Genomic DNA, 17,185 nt, shown 5'->3' with positions numbered 1-17,185 from the left:
CTCATCACTGACATGTGTAAAAGCAATCATCAAGCCAGTTTTGAAGGATAGTGAACTACAGATAAAAGCACAACATAATGGTATCAAAAATGCTGTGAAAAAGTTACCATCATGAAAAAGGAAAAAAAAAACCCAGCTAGCCCTATAATTATTTATGTGCTAACATAATACATTTTGAAATATGGAAGGAGCTTAATTTAAATGATATTTAATGCTATTATTACTCTAATCAATAAATCCAAAGCAAGTTGTTAATATTTGATTTCAAGTTTTTAGGAGGAGTTTGAAGCTCTTTCCTTAAATCCCCTTTCTCTGTGTCCATATGACTAATGTTCATTTTCCTCTCTTTACATGAGATAATTGGACAATGTCCAGGAAAAGCCTTTCAGAGGAGGTGATGGAGCTATCATTATACATGTATAAGTCTGGATATTTAATCACATACATAATCACATAAGTGCATGAATAACCTATCAGCCACTTCATCTAATACATAGCTCTATCATTATTTCACCAAATAAACCTGGATTGTCTTTTGCCTTTCACAATGTAATAAAGAAGGATTCCTAGTATATGGAATGTTTTTATCAGTATTTACTTTAGTTAGTTTTTCAATTTTGATTCCCTTCACTGGATGTCAGAGTTGCTAATTTATGAATGGTAAGAATTTTGCATATTTTTTATAACTTCTCTACAGGTTTCTTTCTCCCAACACTCTTTCTGGGAATATTGTTATTTTTGAGTTGATTTAAAGTGATTGGTGAGTTTTCTGGATGCATGCTAGTGATGATTAGCAATGCAAAAGAGGTGCTGGATTTGCAAGTTCTGCTCTCAAAAGGACAACATAAAACAGCAATCATGCTGGGGAAATGTAAAAACAATTGGAGGCTTTATTAGTGATGTTTCTGTAATCATTTTAATGTGTAAGTCAGAATTGGTCAATATGTTCAAATGTTTGATATAGGCCTTGTTGGAAAGTAGAAGATATTTCCCTTTGCAGGGCATTTCCTTCAGTTTGTAACTAGATATCATTTACTGTGGGGGAGAATACACTGCTGGAAATGATTCCTCTACTAGAGTGTCAGGAAACATTGCTGACTGAGAGCACCAGCTGTTATTAATTTTCCATGACATCATTCTCGTTCTCTATTTCCCAGGTAACCCCAGCTACCTAGAAAAGGAAAAGTATTTATGCGTGAGAAATTTGTTGTAAACTGGTCAGGTGGGGCAGAGTTTTGAAAAGCTTTAACTTAGGTGGTGATTTGAAAAATGATACAGCACGTCAGTGCTAAAGTTGACTGAAATTTGGGGATAATAGTTGTTTAAAAGCCAAAACTTAGTCATTAAAAACTTTTAATTATTATTTATTTGCCAGATTATTTAAGCAAGTTGATTAACTTCCCACATTTGAAGAAAAAGATAATAGCTGTATGAATATTAAAGACATACTATAGAGGAAACACACCAAGTATATAACATTTAATACACACTAATTAAAAACACACTTATTTTTGCTCTTAATATTTAAATACATTGGAGAAAACAGAATAATCAATTCTCTAATTTGGTAATTGGTGACTGCATCTCCTCTCTAAAGGCAATACGCCAGAGTTGGTATCATCTGACCAGTGCCACCAATTATTGTTCTTTTTGTATTTCTCCTATCATTCAGATTCTAATTGGTGCAACTAATAGGAAATGAACACTTACTATATGTTAGGAATTTAGCTAGGGAATAGATATAATAAATTCACAAATATACCAACATGGCTCAGTCCCTCACTGATGTTATGTTGTAGTGATGTGCCCTGCTTGTGGTATTATTTTCAATATATGTTCAACAACTATTAACTTTTATGGCTTCTTATCTTCAGAACTATATGTCTCAGTGAATTAATCTGAAAACTGATCATTAGTGTCCTGTGGGTATGTAAAAGGGAATGCAAATTATGGTTCATTATTAGAATGTGCACGACGTTGCCTTGCTTGAAATTGCATGAAGAATATTCAAAGTATTCTCTCAAAATATAAAATGAAAAGTTTCTGGTAAATGAACAGAAGTTAGTGATTAACAATATTATTGCCACACTACAGTTTCGTAAAGGAAGGAATTGTAAGAGTTAAAAGATGAAAAACCAAGGTAGAACACTTGCTATTTCCCTCCCAAATTCCTCAAATACACAAACTAATAATGTTTTCACATTTTCTTTTATAATAATTACATAGTTGTATAATACATGAATTTCTCAATTTATATTTATGGTTTTTTTGTTTTTTGGCTGTTTATTTTGTTTTGTGTTTTGAAACAGGGTTTCTCTGTGTAACCCTGGCTGTCCTGGAACTCTGTAGATCAGGCTGATCTCAAATTCGGGTTTCAGCCTGCCCCTGCCTCCAGAGTTCTGGGATTGAAGGTGTGTACCACCACCATTTAGCCTTATATTCGTGTTTTTAAGGTTGTTGCTTTGGATAAATACCAGTCTTTCTTTTTCATGTGAAAAGTGGAAGGTTGGGTCTCAGAGAAAGAAACCGATTCAGAACCATGGACAGAACTCCCAAGACCTTGTAGGAGCTGCTAGAAAATCATTCACTTTGGTTAGGGTTAAGGAATAAACTCAGAAAACAAACACGCAAATGAAAACAAACAAGCCAGCATGAAAAGCAAACAATAAAGAAGAAAAAGCATAAGAATCAAAGACACAAAAAGAAACATTCTCCCCCCCCTCCCCTTACCCAATCACAAAAGATTTGTATAGTTGAGGAGGTAGGGACGATCTGGAAATAGGGGAGAGGAAACCATGATCAGAATGTATCATAAGATAAAAGTATTTTTAGTAATAAGAAAATAAATAGCCTTAGGTGTAAGAGCTCTTTTGAAGATATATCAGTTCAGAGTAGATTCCACAATTCTACTTTTTGTTTGATTATGGTTTTCTGTAATAGTCTCCAATTTTTGCAAATAGAAGTTTCCTTGATGCGGGGTGAGGACTACACTTATCTCTGGGTGTAAGGACACATATTTAGGATGTAGAGGAGGATTATACTGGATTAGCAAATTGGTGGTTGGGGGTACTTCTCCAAGATCCAGGACTTTATTAACCTCGGTAGTTGGCTAGGCTTTTCAGTACTAGGCATGACTTACTTCTTGTTGCATGAGTTCTAAGTTCAATCAGAGAGCTGTCAGTTATTTCCAGGCGGTGTGTGTCACTACTGTACGCTTCCTTCAGTTTATCATGCCATGAGGGCAGTGGTTGTGGTGCATAAGCCTCATAAGCAGCTAGGAAGAACAGTTGGTTGCTTCCCTATTTTTGGAAGCTTACTTGATGATTTCTGGTACCATGGAAATTAGTTCTCAGGTAGGAAGCGTCTAGGTCAGTCCTAGCTCAGAGGCCTCTGGTTCCTGTATCTCAAGAACATGGTGTCATCAACAACTTTTCTTCTCCTACTCCAGAGGGATACCAAGGGCAATAGCAATAGTCTTTAGTGTTGGGGGGAGTTTCTTGAACAATCCTGATCAACAAATCAAAAGAGGGCTTATTATGCCTAGTGCTGAGGTTTTTACTATGTGGTCTTTGGCTTTTGCAGGGAGCATTGTCAGCCCAGATGACAGAATTTCAGGAATCATTGCAGAAGAGAGGGTGGGAAGATTGTTGTGAGATTGGAGTTTGTTGTGAGATTGTATCTCATAAGAATGGTAAAAGCTACACACAAAGTCTCATCAACATGACTACCTAGGCATGAGCTGAACAAGGACCACAGCAACAAACACGCCAATCTTCAACCTTACACAAGGAAGATAAGCAAGTAAGGAATGTTGAAAGGAGGTGAAAGCCTTCACCAGGGAAGAGACAATAATTGATTATCCAGTAGTAAATGATCAGCCCTGAAATATATATATATATATATATATATATATATGTAAAATTGTACAGATTGAGATGTTTGTAATTATGTATTTAGGAATACATGTGTACACACACACACACACACACACACACACACACACACCAAAAACTTGCACAAAGGCCATGAATTTGAAAGAGAACAAGAAAGGGTGTACAGGAGGGTTTAGAGGGAGGGAAGGGAAGGCAGAAATGATATAATTACATAATCTCAAAATATAAAAGATACAATTACAGAAAAGAAATAATCTGATTGTATCCACCTTTCTTTTTTGTACCTAAGAGACAAATGAGTATGGAAGGATGTTCACCTAGATAGTATAAAGTTTACTCCTCTCTATCTTATGGAAACACAATGGTCCTTTCAAAGGCACACATCATTTTAATAAATGCGTCAAAGGTGTCATTAGGTTTAATAGCACCTACTCACTCAGACTATTACTCCATGGCTTTTAAAGTTAGTTTAATGTGTATTAATGGTGCGAAATTGATGAAATTACAGACTGAGTTTCCCTGGGCACAAGTTAAACCAAGAAAGTAGGGAGAAGGTTGGTTAATATTATCCTCTACCCCATTCTCTGTTCATATTATAAGATAAGTCACTCTCCCCCAGGGAAAGAAGTGCACAGCTAGTGGATTTTTATGGTTTTAACTCAGGAAACTGTCTTAGGTTGGGTCGTCAAAGGTTCATCATTTTCTGTGGGGAATAAGAAAAATTGTTCTCTTTTGAGATTAAATTCCTATTTTATACATTCAGGGTTTTTTTTTTTTTTTTTGAGAAACAGATAGCTTCTTATTATCTTTTCCTTCTCTATTCCACTTGCAGTTCAACGTAGAGGGCCAAATCCATCTCATTCTACCACCATTTATTGCAGTCAGTGATGAGGTTTAGCTAGTTAAATATTCAAGCAAAATATGATAATATACATCATTACTGCTAATACAACTAATGTAAATAACTGAAAAATCCAAAGTTTTGATTTCAGACACACATGATACTGGAAGACTTCATTTTAGAGATTAGGAAGATTAGAAAGTTGTTTAACTGTGACTTGCGAATATATAAAGAAAGAAAAACCACATTCATTTGAATTATACTTGAAGGAAACAAAAATAATTGCCAAGGTGAAATCTGCAGAACCAGGCTTGTAAGTGGCTTAGGGTGGATAATAGCACTTAGCACATCTGACAGCTAGATGATCATGGCCAGGCTTTTGCGTGGCATCTTTTGTCAACAGAACAGAATCAACAGCATCATGGCAGCACGGAGAACATTTCTAAAGAACCCTGGAGAAGAGGAAAGATCCCCACTGCACGCCCAAAAGCTCAAATGTCAAAAGAAAGCATCTAATTTTGCTGTTTCAGACACTAGAGAAGGAAGGGCCACTAGAACTGTTAAGAGTTACATTTTTAATTTTTAAATAATATGTAAATATTTTTATATATTTTATCTTAGTTAAATCTTTAAATTGTTATATTTAATAATAAATTGAATGAAATTTAAATTCATTCTAATTTTTATTTAAATAAGTATTGATATATCACATTTAAATATTTTAAATATTTAAAAATTTAACTGACACGAAGTGTTTTCTGAGCAGTTAGTAAGGAAAAATTGGTGCTTAGAGATTGGCTTTTGTTCAAAATAATGCCTTTGTTGATACCTAGCTCACTTTACTTTCATTTATTTATCTATAGATAGTGTGGGATTAGTAGATCTGGAAGGTGGTTTAGGGCATAAGTCACGAAGCTCAAGACAGTCGATATGTGAGCTCAGTGGTCAGTGTACCAGCAGTAGACTAGAAGTGGAAACCTCTGTAGAAAAGCCTGTGCCCTCTCTGGGAAAAGCCTGTCAGCCCTTCTGAAACTAGAAATTTGGATTTCTAAAAGCAATTCTCTTTAATTTTTAAAAATTTTAATTTCAACCTTTTTTTTAAGCAAACATCTTCCTGATTTTTAAAACGAAGTAAATACATTTGTGGATTGAATCTGGCCCCTAGGCTGTCTGTCAGCTTGGGGCATGTGAGAAGGCATATGGACTTCAGAGAGGCGTCTGGAAAGCGCGACATGAGAACTTACTGAGATTTTGCGGTGGGGTGCCAGGAGATATACTGTAATTATGGGAGTTTTGAGTTAATTTCAAAATAGGGATGCTTGACTCTAATATGTTCTCTGCTGTTCTGTGGAATAGGCTTCCCTCGTCACTCCCTAGAGCATGCTCACACCTTGCATTTTCTCCCCATGTGCCAAGTGTACAACTGAGGGTTCACATATGATTTTAGGTGATTCCCAGATAACTCTTTAAAAGTTATATATTCATTTTTCTACACAGTAGAAAAGTGATAACATATAAAACCTGGTATTTTGTGTGTTTCATTCCACAGATAAAGTCTAATGAAAAACAGAGTGTGTTTAAATAATATTAAGTAAATAAAGTAGCTCATATTTGGTGATGGTGGAAATTATTAAGGACACTAGTAAAACGGACAGTTTTGGAGTCCTGTATTGGAGTCCCGTATTCTCCATGGAGAAAGCACATATAGAGACTTGTCTAGCATTGTGAAGAACTTAGTCTCCAGGACTACCAATGATTTAGCTTCCTGACTTCTTTAGGATTGCCTTTGAATATTATGGGGATTCTTCCGATCTTCAAAGTAGAAACTCCTTAAAAGGCTAGACCTTAAAAATCCAAATTTGATTTATACGCCTAGATTTTTTTTTTTTTTTGATTTTTGAGACAGGGTTTCTCTATAGTTTTTGGTGCCTCTCCTGGAACTAGCTCTTGTAGACCAGGCTGGCCTTGAACTCACAGAGATCCATCTTCCTCTGCCTTCTGAATGCTGGGATTAAAGACATGAGCCACCACAACCCAGCCTTAGATTTTTAAAGAGAGAATCATTTATGAACACAGTTCACCTCCAAACCCATAAGGTAGGAGAAGAGAATCAACCCCTAAAAGTTGTCCTATGAACTCTGCACAGGATCCATGCACCTAAGTACACTCAGATGTGCACACACTCAAATAAGTAAATAAAAATACAAAATTGGGGCCCAATATTTTCAGAGTGGCCTTACTTAATATATCTGATTGCTTAGTTTTAAGAAGATATTACCTTACGGACTTTAACTATAAAGTCCACGTCAAGCTAATGAAATATAAATTAAAGCCAATTAAACGCTCTGCTTTACATGATCTTTTATTTAAATAGTGCCATTGTCAAATAAAGTAACCAACATTTGCATTATAGTAATATTGCTTTCAAAGTGACAAATGACACGCGGAGAAAGTTTGGCAGAGAAAGCCTGTTTAAGTCCTTTTGCCCTAAGGGTTCCCTTTGGGGTAAAAAAAGACACCCACCATCCGTTCCCCTACTACCCCTGACTAAACTATCGGTCTGGCAGGGCTGCAGCAGAATCTCAGATGCAAGATTCTGAACTGCAGGGGGGCTCAAGTTTGGCTCTTTTCTAGAAAAGGGCTTTCACCGGTAGAGTTGCCCATGCTCTGCGGCCACAAAGTGAGACCCCGCAGAGGACCCCGGCAATCAGTAGACAAGTCCCTCATTTGTCTCCACCTCAATGGGGAAGATAAAAACACCAGGAGAGAAGCATCCCCAAGTGGCTTCTTCAACTGAAGATTTAGAGGTCTCCTCACACATTCTACAACCCATCCCATTCCATACCTACAGCTGTTGACACCACCCATTTTGGCTTGTGCTACCATTTCCAGCAACATAGCAATGAAATCTAGATTCATCTTTTTCACCTCGGTATATCTTTATGAAAAATCATCCAGGAAGCTCCAACATGAAGGCTGGGGACTTGGGAGCGATCCATCCCCCAGAGAATTCTTAGAGATACCTTTTTACTGAAATTTTCCCTTTCAAAGGGCGCCATTTCCAAGCCTGGCTTCTGAGAAACATCAGGCAAGGGACATCCAAAACTGATGGCCAACTTGGGGTCTAGCCAGCCAACCTGACTGTTGCAGATTCCAGGCAGACTGTTTGAATAACCAATCAGGCAGGACTGCTTTTGCCTTAGTGTCCCTCTGTGGAAAGCATCCCTGTGTCCAATTTCCTATGACCTCCTTGAGTTTGTCCAGTGCGCCCCAGGTACCTCTTTCAATGAAAGTGGTGGTTCTGGGATCAGCCGTCCTCGTTGAACTCAAGGCATTGGTTGCCCTCCGGTGCCCACAGGCACTGACACCAAAGCGTGCATCTTACCGGTTCCTTTGCAGACCGTGTCCATTGCGCTGTCCAGAAGGTGTCCCCGCGCACCCTGGAGGCTGGGACCGGGCTGGGCCGCCGGCCTGCGACACAGCGCGTGACAGCGGGTTTGCGCTTGGGCTGGAGGAGCCGGACTTGGCCCGCTCCGCCCGCGCCAGCCCGGTTAGCACACGTGGTGCGGCGGCAGCCCGTGCGCTCCGGTCCCCGCGGCCTCTTGGCTTCTGGAGCCAGCGCGGCGGCACCTGGGGCTTCAGAACACGTGGGGACACTCGCCGGAGACCAGAGACTCGGCACGGGTAGGTGGGGACGCAAAGACGCTGGCTACCAGAGGATCGATTGCACCCAGGGTTCTTCTCTGGGGCTCTCAAACCGAAGAAGGTCTGGCCGCTGTCACCAGGGCCTGTGTAGATCACAAGCACAGGCTTGAGATTCAGCTCCCCGTGGGGTGTCGCACTGCAGTGCCTCTAGTTCCCGCCAGTGGGGGGAGCCCCATCTAGGGCGGGAGATGAGTGTGTCTGTTTAGCAGTGGTACACTGAAGCCCCGGGGGGTGGCTGGGGCAGAAGTACTCTGTAAAACCTTGGAAACAGCAGCAGGAACTTAAGGTGGCCTTTAGGCTAGCCTGTCCTTGGAAGAATTCCCCTCTCGAGCAAAGGCTGCTTGGAATCACCTAAGGAGCCAATTGAGAACACTTGTGCAGCTGCAGACCCTTTCCAAGTTCAGTAATGACCTTGCCTACTTCCTCCACGCAAGGTGTTTGTCTAAGTGCTCAGATTTCTGACCTGGGGACATACACAGTCATTTACTTTCTGGTTCTTAGGAGATAATAGCACGGACAAAAACAATAATAACAAATTAACTTGTTTAATAGCTAATGAAACAGAGATAGAATTTGTGCTCTTTTTAGGAAAGGCTGGAAAGATTCCAGAGACTGGAGAGAAATCCCATTTTAACTTACCAGTCCAAATGCAAAACTAAGCAACAACTTCTCTATCTGCCGTTCTGGAAAGGTGAGATTCTGAAGAGACCAATAGGAAGATGTTTGCTCTCACCAGAGATATTACAGTTCCAAGTAGTCTGCCGTGAACTTCCAAACTCTTAGAACTCTTCAGCACTAGCTGTTGGTGTTATGCCCAAATCCGCGCAACCCCGCAAGCCAACAAGGAAACGAAGTCCCGTATGTAATAGGAAAGAGCCTTTATTGTATGCAAGTTTGCAAACTCTGTCCCTCTGCATGTTTAACGTATTGGAATAACCAGAGAGCCCAGAGCTCAGTTAGAATTGTTTTTTTTTTTCATAGTAGTAAAGGTGGGAGTGAGGGGTCTCTGAGGTTCAGGACCCCTGATTGGCTGACGTTTGTCTAGGGATGTCCTAGTGAGTGTGCACTGGCAGGTGTTTCTATCTATAGCGCTTGAAATGCCAGGCATTTCCTTTGAATGGTCTGCTCTTCGGTAGGGGCTGGGTAATCTCAGCTTGTGGTTCTTTTCTGCTACCAGGTATTGATTGCTTCAGGGGAAACTGAGACTCAGGCCTCTTATTAAATTTATCCAGGGCCGAGCTCTACTCTGGCAGGTGATAATGGTTGGAAGTAAAGAACTTCTTTGGGTGACCTGCCCAGACTTAGCTTATCATGGATGGCCCCCACACAGTTGGCTCCTCCTCTAATCAACTAAGGGTAAAGGGCATCCACCACAGCTGGCTAAAGAGTTCTGCATGCCTTGGGTGGTGGGAGAGTTTCTTGCTGTTTTTGTTTTTGTTTGTTTGTTGTTGTTGTTGTTTTTTGCTTACATTTTTTTTTTTTTGCTCTGCATTTGTATTCCTGCAGGAAGCATTCTGTAGGAAAGGTTGTTCCTGTCTTGTCTCATTCCCTTTCCTCTGGGTAGCACCATAATCCCTAAACTTCTACTCACAGATAGTTTTATAAATCCCTTTCTCCTTCCCTGACATCTCCAGCCCCCTCCCTCCACCTCTTTCTTTCCTTTTAAATCTTGACATTAATAGATTCATATCTATGCACTCTTCCCACCCCCTCAACTTCTGTTCAGGATCCCACCTTTGAATTTAATCTTCTATTGTCTTTTAATGGGTGGAAGTAAGTCCTCCCCCCACACCTCATGGCTTTGGGTTAAAATTGCTGGTTGTCCTGCATTTCCCTCATCAGTTTGACTTAGGTTCTTTCAGGACTGTGCACTAGGAATTTGGTTTCCTCTGCCAACAGCCCAGCCAACAGATACTGTGCCCCTTGACCTGCCTTTGAATCCTTTAAAGATATTGTGGAGCTAGAAGAAAAAAAAAATACAGTAGAAATTTGGGCGATTAGTTTTAAAGTGAAAGAGCCCTATCCCTGCAATATAGATTCCACCTGCTTGAAGGAAACATCACCAAATTTTCATACAGAAGATTGAAATGTTAAAAACATAATGCGTGGTAGGTTGGGTGTGAGGGTTGGGACTGAAAGCTATCGTGCGAAAAAGGGGGAAGGATTACATGTGCTTATTGACGGGCAGCTCCAGATCAGACCATCCAGACGAGGGTTAAGCAAACTAGAAAAGGAAAGAAAAGGTAAATCTGTAGCATGAATTCTAATTGGTGTCAAAATAAAAACCTGGAGTCAGATTTTAGGGGGTGAAAGCTGAAAGATCAGAGAAGCAGAGCAATCAACCACTAGTTCTTACCTCTCTAAATCCTCAGACCAAAGGGGCAATCCTGTCCCTCTGAATCCTCAGACTGAATACTCTCTACAAAACCTCAGACTCCTCTGAGCTCCTATCTCTTCCCATCTTATATTCCCAGCCATATCACTCCTGTCTCCAACTCCCTAGTACTGGTATTAAAGGCCTGTGATCACAAGTGCTGGGTTCACCTTTGTGTGAGCTCTGTTTCTATTTTAGACAGATTCAATCTCGTGTAGCCCAGGATGACCTTGAATTCACAGATGTCGGTCTGCTTCTGTCTCCTGCGTGCTGGGATGAAAGGTGTGTGCCTGGCCTCTATGGCTATCTAGTGTCTTAGCTCTGCACTCTGATCTTCAGGCAAGCTTTATTTGTTAGCTCACAAACAAAATATCATTATAGAAATCTTGGTGGAAATGCTTTTCATCAGAATGGGCACAGTGCTGATTATACTGTGAAACCAAGGTGGAGGGCTTCCCTACAGTTTGGTCATCATTCCTTGACAACATACTGCATGGATATAAAAGGAACGTGTGAAATTTTGGATACAACAAATACATGTAGCCTCAATTGAAGCCAAATCTTTATTAATTTTCTTTAACTTTAATTTTTGAGAGTTTCACACATTAGTACAGTAGCTATGTTGTTCCTGTCCTCCTTCTTCCTTCCAAATTCACAATCTCTTCTTTATGTACACAGGTATGCATAACATATATATGTATGTATCCACACATGGATATATACCCTTCTTAGTCAATTATTGTTGCTTATATGTGTAAATGTCCAGGAATGACCATTTGAGATTCTACACCCTGTGAAGGAGGTCATCTGTAGAGGAAATTGATTTTCTTCTCAGCAGCCATTGAACACCTGTAGCTTTTCATCTAGGGGTGGAACTACATGGCATTTCCCCTGCCCGTACTGGCATGCTAACTGGCAGGCAAACCTTTGACATTGTCTTAACTCCTACTCATTGCAGCAGCTCTCTGGAGGCAGTCATTCATTCAAAGTTCTCAAACCGGACTCTCTGAATGTAGCTGACAATGGGGGCTGACTGAGAAGCCAATGATAATGGCACTGGGTTTTGATCCTGCTACATGCACTGGCTTTTTGGGAGCCTAGTCTGTTTGGATGCACACATTCCTAGACCTGGATGGAGGGGGGAGGGCCTTGGACTTCCCACAGGGCAGGGTACCCTGACTTCTCTTAGGACTGGAGAGGGAGGGGAGAGGAAGAGAGATGGGAGGAGGGGAGGAGGTGGAAATTTTCAATAAATAAAAAAAAATCCATCATGAAAATGCAAATGAAAAGGACTCAGTCAAAAAAAAAGACACCTGAGTTGTTCATGACAAACAACAACAACAACAACAGCAAAGTCATACACAAGTGGGAGAAGTCAGTCCTCTTGTATTGAGAGGGGGCCAGTTTTGGTCTCACGGGTCTTTTCTTTCCTCATTGCTGTGACAAAATACCTAAGTGGGGGGTGGGAAACTTACAGAAGAGAGGATGTATTTTAGCTCACATTCTAAGAGGGAACCTCTGCAACAGAGAACACACATTGGTAGGTCTGTGGAGTGGCTGTCACATTGTGTCTGCAGCAGCCGACAGAGAGATGAGTATTTGCTCTTAGATTCCTTTCGTTTTTATTCCACCTTCATCCCAGCCCATGGAAAGGTACTGTATATGCAGGGCGAGTCTCCCTCCTTAGTTACAGGTCTCTGGAAACTCCCTCACAGAGTCGCCAGGAGGTCCACTGCCTTGATGATTCTAACCCATTCAAATTGACCTAAAGACCAGTCATTGCAACACTCAAACAAACTGCTAAAAACTCTCTTAAAGGTGCATTGCAAGCCGGGCGGTGGTGGTGCACGCCTTTAATCCCAGCACGCAGGCGGATCTCTGTGAGTTCGAGACCAGCCTGGTCTACAAGAGCTAGTTCCAGGAGAGGCTCCAAAACCACAGAGAAACCCTGTCTCGAAAAACCAAAAAAAAAAAAAAAAAAAAGGTGCATTGCATTAGAGTCCTCTATAAACCCTTATGAAGACTGGAACAAGGTGTTAGGATTCCTTAAGCCATGTATGTAGTGGTAAATATTAGTCTAAATATTATTTTAGAAAGTTCCTGGTGCACATCATGATTATAAAAATTTATAATATTGACTGTTATGCTTTATTCATAATAGATTGGTTAAATGAAATGTGATAGTTGGCAAATTTGAAGAAATCTCATAACCTCTCTGAGCCTAGAGAGCTTCATCAGTGAGGTCAAACAGCACAATGTCCAGGGACTTTCAGGTGAATGTCAAATGAAGTGACAGAAATCAAAGTGCTCTGTGAAGTGGTGATACATATGAATTATCAGATATAAAAACAAAAGGAACCCAAGTGGAAATCATAGAGTGGATTGAGTAGAAAAGGAATATTCTATAGTTCCAGTTAGCTTTGCACACACACACACACACACACACACACACACACACACACACACAGTTGTAGAAATTTGCATGGATAGGGAATTCATAGATTGCTTAATTCGCCTATTTATTCATTTATTTATTTATCTATTTATTTAGTCTTTTCGCAGCAGCGTTACTCTATGTAGTCTCTGCTGTTCTGGAACTAACTCATTCTGCAGACCAGGCTAGCCTCGAACTCTAGTTTGCTTTATTTTATATGTGAAGAAACAAATATTTATAAGTTGTCTGCAATCTTACTAGCACACCTAAGAATACTGTTGAAAATTCTATAATAAAAAGGTGGTGCCACCAATGACAAAAAGAGGCCATGGATTTTAAAGGAGTGTGGGAAGAGATATTTGGAAGGGTTTGGAGGGAAGTCTATGTATTCTAATTGCATATATATAATGGTGGTTCCATGGAAAGATGTAGTAAGTTTATGGAGCGCCTCCTGTATGCTGTTGCTGCTAGAAACACAGCAAAGCACAAAATGGTTACCATGCCTGCCTTCTCAAACCTAACCAAGAGAGCTAGCAGTCATGTTAGCCACTGTCTTAAAGGTCTTAGAAGTGGAGATGTAGCAATGAGTTCAGAGGCTAAAAGGTGACAAGAAGTAAAAGTATTTTAGACTGGTTAGATGTCAGGCTGAAAAGAATTACGGGTCATTTGAATAAGATGTCTATGGGGAGAAAGAGTCAAGAATGTTAGACTTTTTGCCTGAACAATTGATTAGCTATATGGTTTTCTTAGATGGAGCAGGATTGTGGTAATGGGTTTGGATGGGAATGGGAGAAATGATTATTTTTTCTTTATTTATATGATATCTTAAATGACAATCAAGCACCATAAAGGGATTTTTGAGTAGGAGTCTGGAGACCAAAGGAGACTCAATAAGGCTGGACATCAATTCTTGAGAACTGTGTTTGAACATGAAATTCCATTACTGAGAGTTGCTTCTGATCTGTAATTGTAACAGCTTTCTGTTGTTATCATGTTTGTTCGTACCATGCAATTTTGAGCAGAGGGTTGGATGCAGCTAGTGCAGTAGATTTATGTAAAGGAGGAACAGACTCTTATCCAATGGGAATCAGTGTCTTCAATAATTTTATGTCAGAACGGCAAGCTAGCACTGCACTGAAGGTAACTCTTGACCAAGAAGCCAGCCCAGTAGCACGCCTCTATGTTATGGAGCGATAAGGGCTGTGCCCACTATGGGGGTGCGGCATTATACGTTGGGGTCGGGACACTGTTTCACAGGTTAGCCATAGTTATGAGTTGCTCAGAAGGTCTTGCATGATGGTAGAGCTCCGGGGCACTTGCTGCAGTGTGACTAATATAGAGACATAGATGGAGAGAGCAGTGTAGATGCAGCAGCTGGATGGAGCCCTGGAGAGGACAGCTGTGACTTCCAGAAAGTAAACTGTGATAAACAAGGCTCATCTAGTGACATGACTTAAAGATGTGTATATTTAGAAATTCAACACACGGCTCCTGTGACTAAGCTGGATTCTCCATTGCTAGAGAGACTAAGAATTAAGGGACTTCAGAAAAGAATGTTTGGGAGTTCTTACCATTGGCATGCTTTGTATTATTTGTATTGTGCCTCTACTACCTTGCACAGTGTCTGGCACAGAAAGTAATGGTTAGGTCGGTGTCACAGTGACTATTTCACACTTTAATGCAGCAACTCTTTGCCTTGCATTATGTTATTGTAGCAACATTAAGTCAATCCTTATATACTCTGTTATTATCTCTTGAATACAGTAGGTACGTAATGAACATTTGGTTTGTCAATGTGTTTTAAAATGTGATAACACATTGTTTCAGAGCAGAGAGAAACTCCTCAGAGGGTACCTTCCATCTCTGAAGGTAGCACAATGTTAATCTCTGCCAAAAATTATACATGCCCGTGCTTGAGGAGTTGAGACTCTAAGGGCGTTATGGAGGTCAGTGAGAGGAAGCCCAGGAGGCGATATGAATCACCAACGCACTTGTGAATCTAGGTTGCAGTTCTTATCCTTTCCGTCAAGTGCGTTTGTATCAACAACTTTTTCATCTGCCTCAGTCTTTTTCTATTATTGAAAACAGATTTTTTTTCCTACAATATATTTTGGTTAGAGTTTCCCCTCTTATGACCCTTTCCAGTTCGTTTCCGCCTCCCCTCTTATCTAGATCTATATCCTCTATGTCTCTCCTTGGAAAACAAACAGACATCTAATAATAATAAAATACAATAATAAAATAAAATACAGTAAGATAAAACAAAACAAACACTTCAGAATTGGTCAAAACAGAAAAACCACAAGAAACACAGATAGTGAGAAAGACACATATGCTCACATATACAGGAATCCCTTCAATACACAAAAACAGAAGCCACAGTATATACACAAAGGACCTATAATGGGGAAAATACTCTGACAATGTTATGACACAATAGACCCCAAAGATGCTGTTGAGTTCATTTTGTTTTGGCCATCTACTGCTGAGCACAGGACTTAACTTAAGAGTGTTTTTTTCTCCACTGAGACTCCCTTGGAGAAAGCTAATTTTTCATGTGCAAGGGTGTTTTTCAGTTCTCGTGGAAGCCAGTCACCATCCCTTTAGGTGGCAAGGGCATACTTAGCAAGTTTTTCAGTTTATGAAGGATCTAAGTGTGGGATTACAAATACCTGAACTCCAGCCCTCCTATCAAAGCAGACAGCTGCCAGAGAAGCGGGAATATAATTCTTTCTAGTCCTCCTAAGCTCAAAGGTGGTCTTACATGCTTCCTTGACAGAGTTACCTGGGAAGTCGCTGTGACCAATAGGATCAACATTCTAGTAGAACCTACTTGCCACCTTTGATAATGACAAATGTGTAAGTACGCACACATTAGATTTAATTACATATTTACTTAAGACATACACATTTATTAAATGATATAATAAGCAACATTCTAACTAAGTGAGATCTTAATATAATTCCTAATGATGGAGATATCTGGAATTTTTTGGAATGGTTACCCAGACTTATGTCACAGAGTCTCACTCAAGTATTTCATGTCCTAAATGAATTCTCCCTTCTGAAAAAAATGTCTTGTCATTGACTTTGAGTTGCATAGTGGCTGTAGAGTTTACGTAGCCACTCACAATGAATGAGGGTCCCTTTTTTCCCATATCCTATCTCTGTTGTTGTCATTTGTCTTCTTGATGGTGGCCATTCTGACTGAATGAGGTGGCTTTCTTAAGATAGTTTTAATTTGCATTGTTTGATGTTGGAGTCATAGGACATCTTTGACAGCGCTCACAGGCTATTTGTACTTTTCTTTTGAAAACTTTCCGCTGTGACAGTTGGCCCCTTTGTTGTTTCGATGTTTTGCTTGTTTGGTGTTTTATTTTGGCAACTTTTCAGAATGCCTAAATGTTAGCCTCCTGTCTGAAGTGTAGCTGACAAATTTCCCTCTCATCCTATAGGCTGTTTATTCTGTTGATTGTTTCTTTTTGATGTGCCTAAGCTTTATACTTTCATGGAATTTCATTTGTCAGTCTTGGGCTTATTGCCAGTGTTTCTGGGGTTCTACTCAGAAATTTGTTGTTTATATCATATGCTCTGAAGTGCTTAAACCATCTTATTTTTAACTAGAATTGTCACTCTAACTTGCATGATATGAGTATGTTTGAATTTATTTGCACTCCTTAGCATCCATATCTTTTTAAAATTTTATTTCCCATTGTAGAATTTTATTTATTCCTTGACTATTTAATATATTGTATACACTGTGTTTTGGTCACTGCCACTCCTCCCCTCCTGCTTACTCCTCCCAGATTCCTTCCTGCCACCTTTCCATCCGACTTCACGTCCCTTCCTTTTCCTTAATAACCCATATTTTAACAAAGCCTGCCATTTGTGTTCCTTTGTCCATAGTCTTTTGCACCATGAAACATTTAAAACAGTCA

At 40.0% G+C, this 17,185-nt stretch overlaps 2 protein-coding genes across 7 annotated transcripts in view; one reads left to right on the top strand and one right to left on the bottom strand.

Annotated features, from left to right (window-relative positions):
• The window catches only part of Sybu (syntabulin), a 104,545-nt gene extending 96,110 nt beyond the window's left edge, over window positions 1-8,435 (bottom strand). The window contains exon 1 of one of the 2 annotated variants that reach the window (XM_041637580.1): window positions 8,120-8,435. The gene's annotated coding sequence lies outside the window, so the exon portion shown is untranslated. The remainder of the gene's footprint in view (window positions 1-8,119) is intronic. The other variant, XM_041637579.1, reaches the window with a different exon arrangement.
• The window catches only part of LOC121437624 (protein SMG5-like), a 93,630-nt gene that overhangs the window by 23,513 nt on the left and 52,932 nt on the right, over window positions 1-17,185 (top strand). The window contains exon 1 of one of the 5 annotated variants that reach the window (XM_041637571.1): window positions 8,403-8,418. The exons of the other annotated variants lie outside the window; for them this stretch is intronic. The gene's annotated coding sequence lies outside the window, so the exon portion shown is untranslated. Of the gene's footprint in view, window positions 1-8,402; window positions 8,419-17,185 lie in introns of those variants that run through there. 5 annotated transcript variants of the gene reach the window in all.

This window comes from Microtus oregoni, unplaced genomic scaffold (assembly GCF_018167655.1).
Source record: "Microtus oregoni isolate MIOR12 unplaced genomic scaffold, Mior012 000053F_ref0000044, whole genome shotgun sequence".
NCBI lineage: Eukaryota > Metazoa > Chordata > Mammalia > Rodentia > Cricetidae > Microtus > Microtus oregoni.
The sequence above is the reverse complement of the archived record's forward strand: the minus strand, read 5'-3'. Positions and strand labels throughout refer to the sequence as shown.